A 6,000-nucleotide genomic window follows, 5' to 3' on the forward strand; every position below is an offset into this window, starting at 1 on the left:
GCTCTTTCAGGATATAACCCTTCCAGGTTATGTAAAATGCTCCCCCAACCTGGACACTCAAGCTTAAACACCTATGCATAGAAATGGCAGAAAGGGGTTATGCATACAGTTATATAGACCCTAGACGAGAGAGAGAGAGAGAGAGAGAGAGAGAGAGAGAGAGAGAGAGAGAGAGAGAGAGAGAGAACTGAAGCCTAGAAGGGACTCCACATGTCACTGTTGGGTTCAAGGTGAACAGATGTGAGTGGCTTAAGCTGAAGGGAGCTCATACTGACAGCCAATAGGGAAATGATAACCTCAGACTTACAGCTACATGAAACCAAATTCTGCCAATAATGTGAATGGATGCATAAGCCAGTTCCCACCCAAGCCTACAGAGAAGCTCTCAGGCCGGCAACACAAAGGAGGCCGAGCCCCACCCCCACCCTCACCCCCACCCCCCACCCCCTCAGGCTTGGATTCTGATCCGCAGAACAAGGAGACAACACACACATAGTGTTACATCATAAAGTCCACAGCAGAGACAGAATGTCATTACCAATGTGAACACTGATATGAAAGTCTCACGACTATGCCGGGTATGAGAGGGGAGGGGCCAGCCACATCTTCCTAAAAGAGTGAGGTAGAAATGTTCGATACTGAGAGAGTGTGATGCTAGACTCTCTCCGAAAAGAGCTGAGAGCCATTCTGGAGGAAGAAGATGGGGAGCTGGCTCCCAGGTCCATCATGGGATGACTGGATTTGGCTAGATGGCAGATCGGGACACTGTCATTTCAGGAGTCCCCTGTATAACACATTTGTCTAGCACTTTAGTCAGAAGCCTGCCTTGACTTCAACCACCTCATGCAGCCATTTCTTTGCAGGGAAAAAAATTCATTTTCATTGTTTAAATAGGAAGTAAAAAAATCAATCTACACGAGAAGGACATTTTTAAAGGCTAATTTAGTGAAAATTGTATGAAAAATGTAAAAAATAATTTTTTCCTAGCAGTGTAGATCTGAGTTTTCTATTTATATGCAAATGCTGGATGTCTGAGCCTATTTTATGTTTTACAGTTTTGAAATATTACCTGTTTCATAAACCTTGGATTAATGAAGTCCTGACAGGATAGTGAGTCCTTTTTGGAAAATAGTTTTAGAAGCTTACACCCTTTTCGTGTAAATTAGTTACAGCGATTTCTCACTCCACAGAAAACCACAATGAACATTTTTAATTCTTAGCTATAACATGTTCTATCTTTCCCACATTATTCTAAAGATAAGTAGATTCCTTTTTAAGATTTACTTTATTTTTTATTATGTGTACGCCTGAGAATTTTGCACGAAAGTGTAGCGCCCATGGAGGCCACAGACATCGGATCCATCTGGAATTAAAGGCAGTCATGAACCCATCCCATGTAGGTTCCAGGAATCAAACTCAGGTCCTCTGCAAGAGTAGCACTTGTTCTTAAACACTGAGCCATCATCTCTCCAGACCCTTGATTTTTTTTAAAGAAAAATGATGAAATGTTAGATCTTAAAAAGAAGCCCACCTCTTGCAGCTTAGCCTAGAATATCTGCAAACCTCTGCCTTTGAGATGACCTTCTGTGACAGTTAATGTGACAACAAATCCGCCTGACAACCCTCACTAGACGCACAATCGCCTAGGAGATGGATGAGGCACACCTGTGGGCATGTCTAGGAGGGTCCTCCAGAGAGGGAGGGGGAAGAACTGCCGTGAATGTGGGAACACCACCCTGAGGCATAGAATAAAGGAGGGAATGGGAAAGAGAGCAGAGTGCTTTCTCACTGTCTGTTGTGCTCCTGCAATCAGGGACTGTCCCCCCAACACACACACACACACACACACACACACACACACACACACACACACACACACACACATACACGAGAGAACCCCCAGAAATCGTGAACCAAAATACACCCTCCTTTCCTTTAACCTGTCCCCGTCCCGTGTTTTGCCACCGCTGCCAAGCAACAGCAGCTGACATTGGAGCGTTTTCAAGTTGCCCAGGAATTCCCTGGATTATTTGGTTCCCTGGGTTTTAAATGTATCCAATGGTCCCTGTAGAAGGAAAGTGAATAATTTGGATGCATTTGCTAATTCTCTCATGTGCGGTGAGAACTTATATAGCGTAGGCATTGCCCAAGTGCATGGGGAGTTAAGAGGGCCAGCTGTGTAAACACACGGGCCTGAGTTCAAATCCCCAGATCCCAGGCCAAAAGAGGCTGGTATGGTTGTGGGTGGACATGTAACCCCAACACTTTGGAAGCAGAGATAGGAGGATCCCAGGGTTTTCTGGCAGTCAGCCCAGCTCCAGGTTCTGGGAGAGACCCTGCCTCAAAGGAGTTTTGCACCCTGTGTTGTCTTCTAGTCTCCATGTGCACATGTATGCATGTACACACACATGTACATATATATATATGTGGGCACAAATGCACAAGTAAAGATTAAAAAGATCTATAAAAAAATGAATGAGGTTTTTTTGCTATCTCTTCATTTTTAACTAGCTTCCTTGGAGACGGGTCTGGGTAGAACTGAATGTGTCTTAATTTCTACAGTCTAGGGGTCAGGCTGGAATTTGAGGAAGAGATAAACAGAAGCATAGAAACTCTGCCAGCTGTTGCCTAAGTTTACAAACTCAGAAAGCACCTGGGAAAGCCAGAGGGGGTCGTGTTGCTGAGACTTCTACACACAGCCAGTCTTGCCTGGTTGTTTGGTGTGGGGAATTCTTTAAACTCAGGAGTGATGCCCTGGGCATTGGCCATATTCTCGCCCTTTGCGAACATTAGTTCATTTCTTAGTTTCCATTCATAAGCTCCCAACTTCATAGCCTGTATCCAGCTGTCCTGAGAGGAGAGTCCACAGAATGAAGTGGGGAGGTGTCAACTTGATGGCTCGCCCAAGAATGTCTCTTCCTGGATGAAATGACTTCATGGAAGACTATGTTTCAATTTATTCTGATAATCAGAGGGAAATCACCTCACTGGTAAGGTCTACAGGGAGATCGGGAAGGGGAATTATGGACACGGGCTAATGAGGTCTGGCTGAACACAAAGGCCATGAGTGTCTCTAAGCCTCTCAATTAGCACAAATCTCAGTGTGCCAACAGAACTATTTATACCACGCTTGTGATCTGAGCCCCAATTAGGGCTTGCCTATTGGGCCAGGATTAGACAGAGATAACCAGTGGGTAGAAAAAAAGGACAATGTGTCCAGGAACTTCACCCTCTCACCATACACAGAGCCTTGCGACACCCGAGGGACACCTGCAGAGGACATCAGGTTGGACGATGCAGGCACACAAGTCATCACTGACATCCTCAAGGAGAACGTGAGCCCATTTGCTATAGCTGCAGGGTGTTGCATGGCTGAAACAGAGCTTGCCATAGCTGCGGAGTGATCTGTACCATCATCTATAGCTGAAACAGAGCCCTCGTCTGTGTAGAGACACTGCAGAAGAACCTGGTGACATCTAGCAGATGGGGAAACATCACACCATTTTCGCTGTGCTTGTGTCTGTGGCAACATCAGTAGAAGCAAAGTTAAGCCATTTTAGTCTTGAAGGCAGTATACTCTCTCAGTAGAGGATGCTCACCATCTTCCAAGATTTCTTTTGCTTGTTTGTGTGTGCATGAACATGTGTGCCTAGTTGCGCCAGGTGTGCACATGTGTGCAGAGACCAGAGGTGGCCTCAGGGGTCATTCTTTAGGTGGCGTCCACATTTTTTTTTTCCTTTTTTGAGATGGGATCTCTCAGTGGGACCTGGAATTCTCCTATTGGGCTATGTTGCTTGGCCAGTGAGGCTGGGGGGAATTCTACTGATTCTGTCTTCTTGGTGATGGGATTTACAAACATCTAGCATTTTATATGAGCCCTGAGAATTGAACTCAGGTCCTCAAGCAAGACTTTTGCCACCTGAATTATCTCCTACTCTCCCTCCCTTTCAAGATCTTACATCTTCTCAGTACTGGAAGGACAGAGAAAGAGAGGAGGAGGTAAGAGGTGTTTGTCAGTTTGATGGTGGTTTTGTTTTGGTTTGGTTTTTTGTTTTTTGCTTCTTCCAGGAAATGTCTCATATGGTCCAACACATTGTTTTTATTTTGCTTGATTTTATAACATCATAGTTAGAAGCAAATTTAATCCTTTTATGTTTTATATTTTTCATTTAAGAGTGTGTGTGTGTGTGTGTGTGTGTGTGTGCATGTGTGTGTGCATGTATGTGCATATACCACATGAGTGCAGTTCCTGTAGATGCCACAAGAGGGCACTGGATCCTCTGACCTGAAGTTACAGGTCATGGCAAACCATCATGTGGGTACTGGGAACCAAATCTGGGTCCTCTGCAAGAGCATCAAGTGTTCTTAACCACTGAACTATCCCTCCAGCCTCCCTTCCTCACAGTTAAACTTCCTTAGTCTTACACACTTTTAAAAGAATTTCACAGTCATCTCTACTCACACACACTGCTGAGTGTCTGAGTCCAATGCAGGCATAATCTTCTCTCCTTCACCATCCTTTTTCCCTCTAACGAATAGACACAAGTTAGTGAGTCTGGCCAGAGCTTCTGAGCAACCGACACTCCCCCAACCCTGCCATGAAATACTAACTCTAGTATTAGTTAAACAGTGTAAGCCCTGCTCTGAATTTAAATTTTTCTAGAGCAAATGCTATCCTGTGTTCATAACCCTGTGACAGAAACCACCCAATCCACTTGCTCAGTTCCCTTCAGCAAACATCGATGTCTACTGAGTCCTTTTTCTCACTCTCTCTATGTTTTTCTTTATATGGCTGAAGGCTTAGCGGTCAGTGAGTGTTGAAACTTTCCTCGAGAGTAACAGGGAACTGAGGAGTCTGTAATCCACATGGACAGACACAGTTTTCTATGTCAAATAAACACTTGGATCCTTGGAGGAGGGTGTCTCCCTGTTTCCATTCGGTGTCAGCTCACAGGTTCCATTCTGCTTGTGCCCTGGGACACTGTGTTCAGCTCTCTGCCTTCTTCCTTCTCTCTGCTGTTTAGTGGATCTGGAGGTGTTGGGACTCTGATATGGGAGATCAGAGGGCTGACGGGGTGAGGACAGAGACCTCGGTCCTGGCACCTGCCTTGTGGCCTGTGTTCATACATGGTCCACACCTGAGAAAAAGCAGGGTGTCCAATGTCTTCTCCCTTTGTCCATCTTGGTGTAGGGAAAGGGAGTGGACAGCTTGCCTGAACTTCGCTCTATCCAACTAACATGTTTCCTCTTGAGGTCTTCATCTCCTGGTGACAATTTGGATTTCTTTTTGCTTATTCATGACCCCTCAGTCACTGGGTCTTCTCCTGAGTCTGAAGGCCAGCCTCAGATGAACATCTGCCCTTTCCCACTGACACAACTACAGACCTAGAGAAGGCAGCAATCTTAGTGTCCCTTCAGACATGTCCATGGCTCCCCACCCAGGCCTGGTCTGCCCTCTTGTGGTTGAGTAGAGGCAACATGGCTGCTTCCCACCCAAAGGTTCCCACCAGGGACTCCCGAGAGGGAGATCAGGGCTCATTCTGCAGATGTTGTCTCACTGTTGTGTGGTCAGTTTCTGGCCCCGAGAAGCTCTTCTCCCCCCTCTACAGTGATGCATGGGTACTGACATGTCAACCTGACTGAATGAACTCTGACCTCTGGACATCTCTACTGATGGCTCATGGAACAACACAAAACAAGGGCTTTGGAAATGCCATGGTGCCCCGACTCTAAGATGTGAATATTCGCCGAGCAGAAGTGGTGGAGGAGAGCTTGGGAGTGAGTGTAGGGGAGTTCATTTGTCCACCCAAGATAGGGGTGCCATGCCAGTACCCCTCTTCTGGAGACTTGGCTCCTAAGGGTAGGATTCAGATACTTTCCAGTTGGGTGAGGAGTTGCATGTGTATGCACATACAGTTACAAGTGGAGGCAAAAAGCGGGCATCTGAAACTAGACTTACAGGTGGTTGTGAACTCAAGAAACTAGACATCAAAATATCAA

This window comes from Peromyscus californicus, unplaced genomic scaffold (assembly GCF_007827085.1).
Source record: "Peromyscus californicus insignis strain IS unplaced genomic scaffold, ASM782708v3 Scaffold_2__1_contigs__length_46816999, whole genome shotgun sequence".
Lineage (NCBI taxonomy): Eukaryota > Metazoa > Chordata > Mammalia > Rodentia > Cricetidae > Peromyscus > Peromyscus californicus.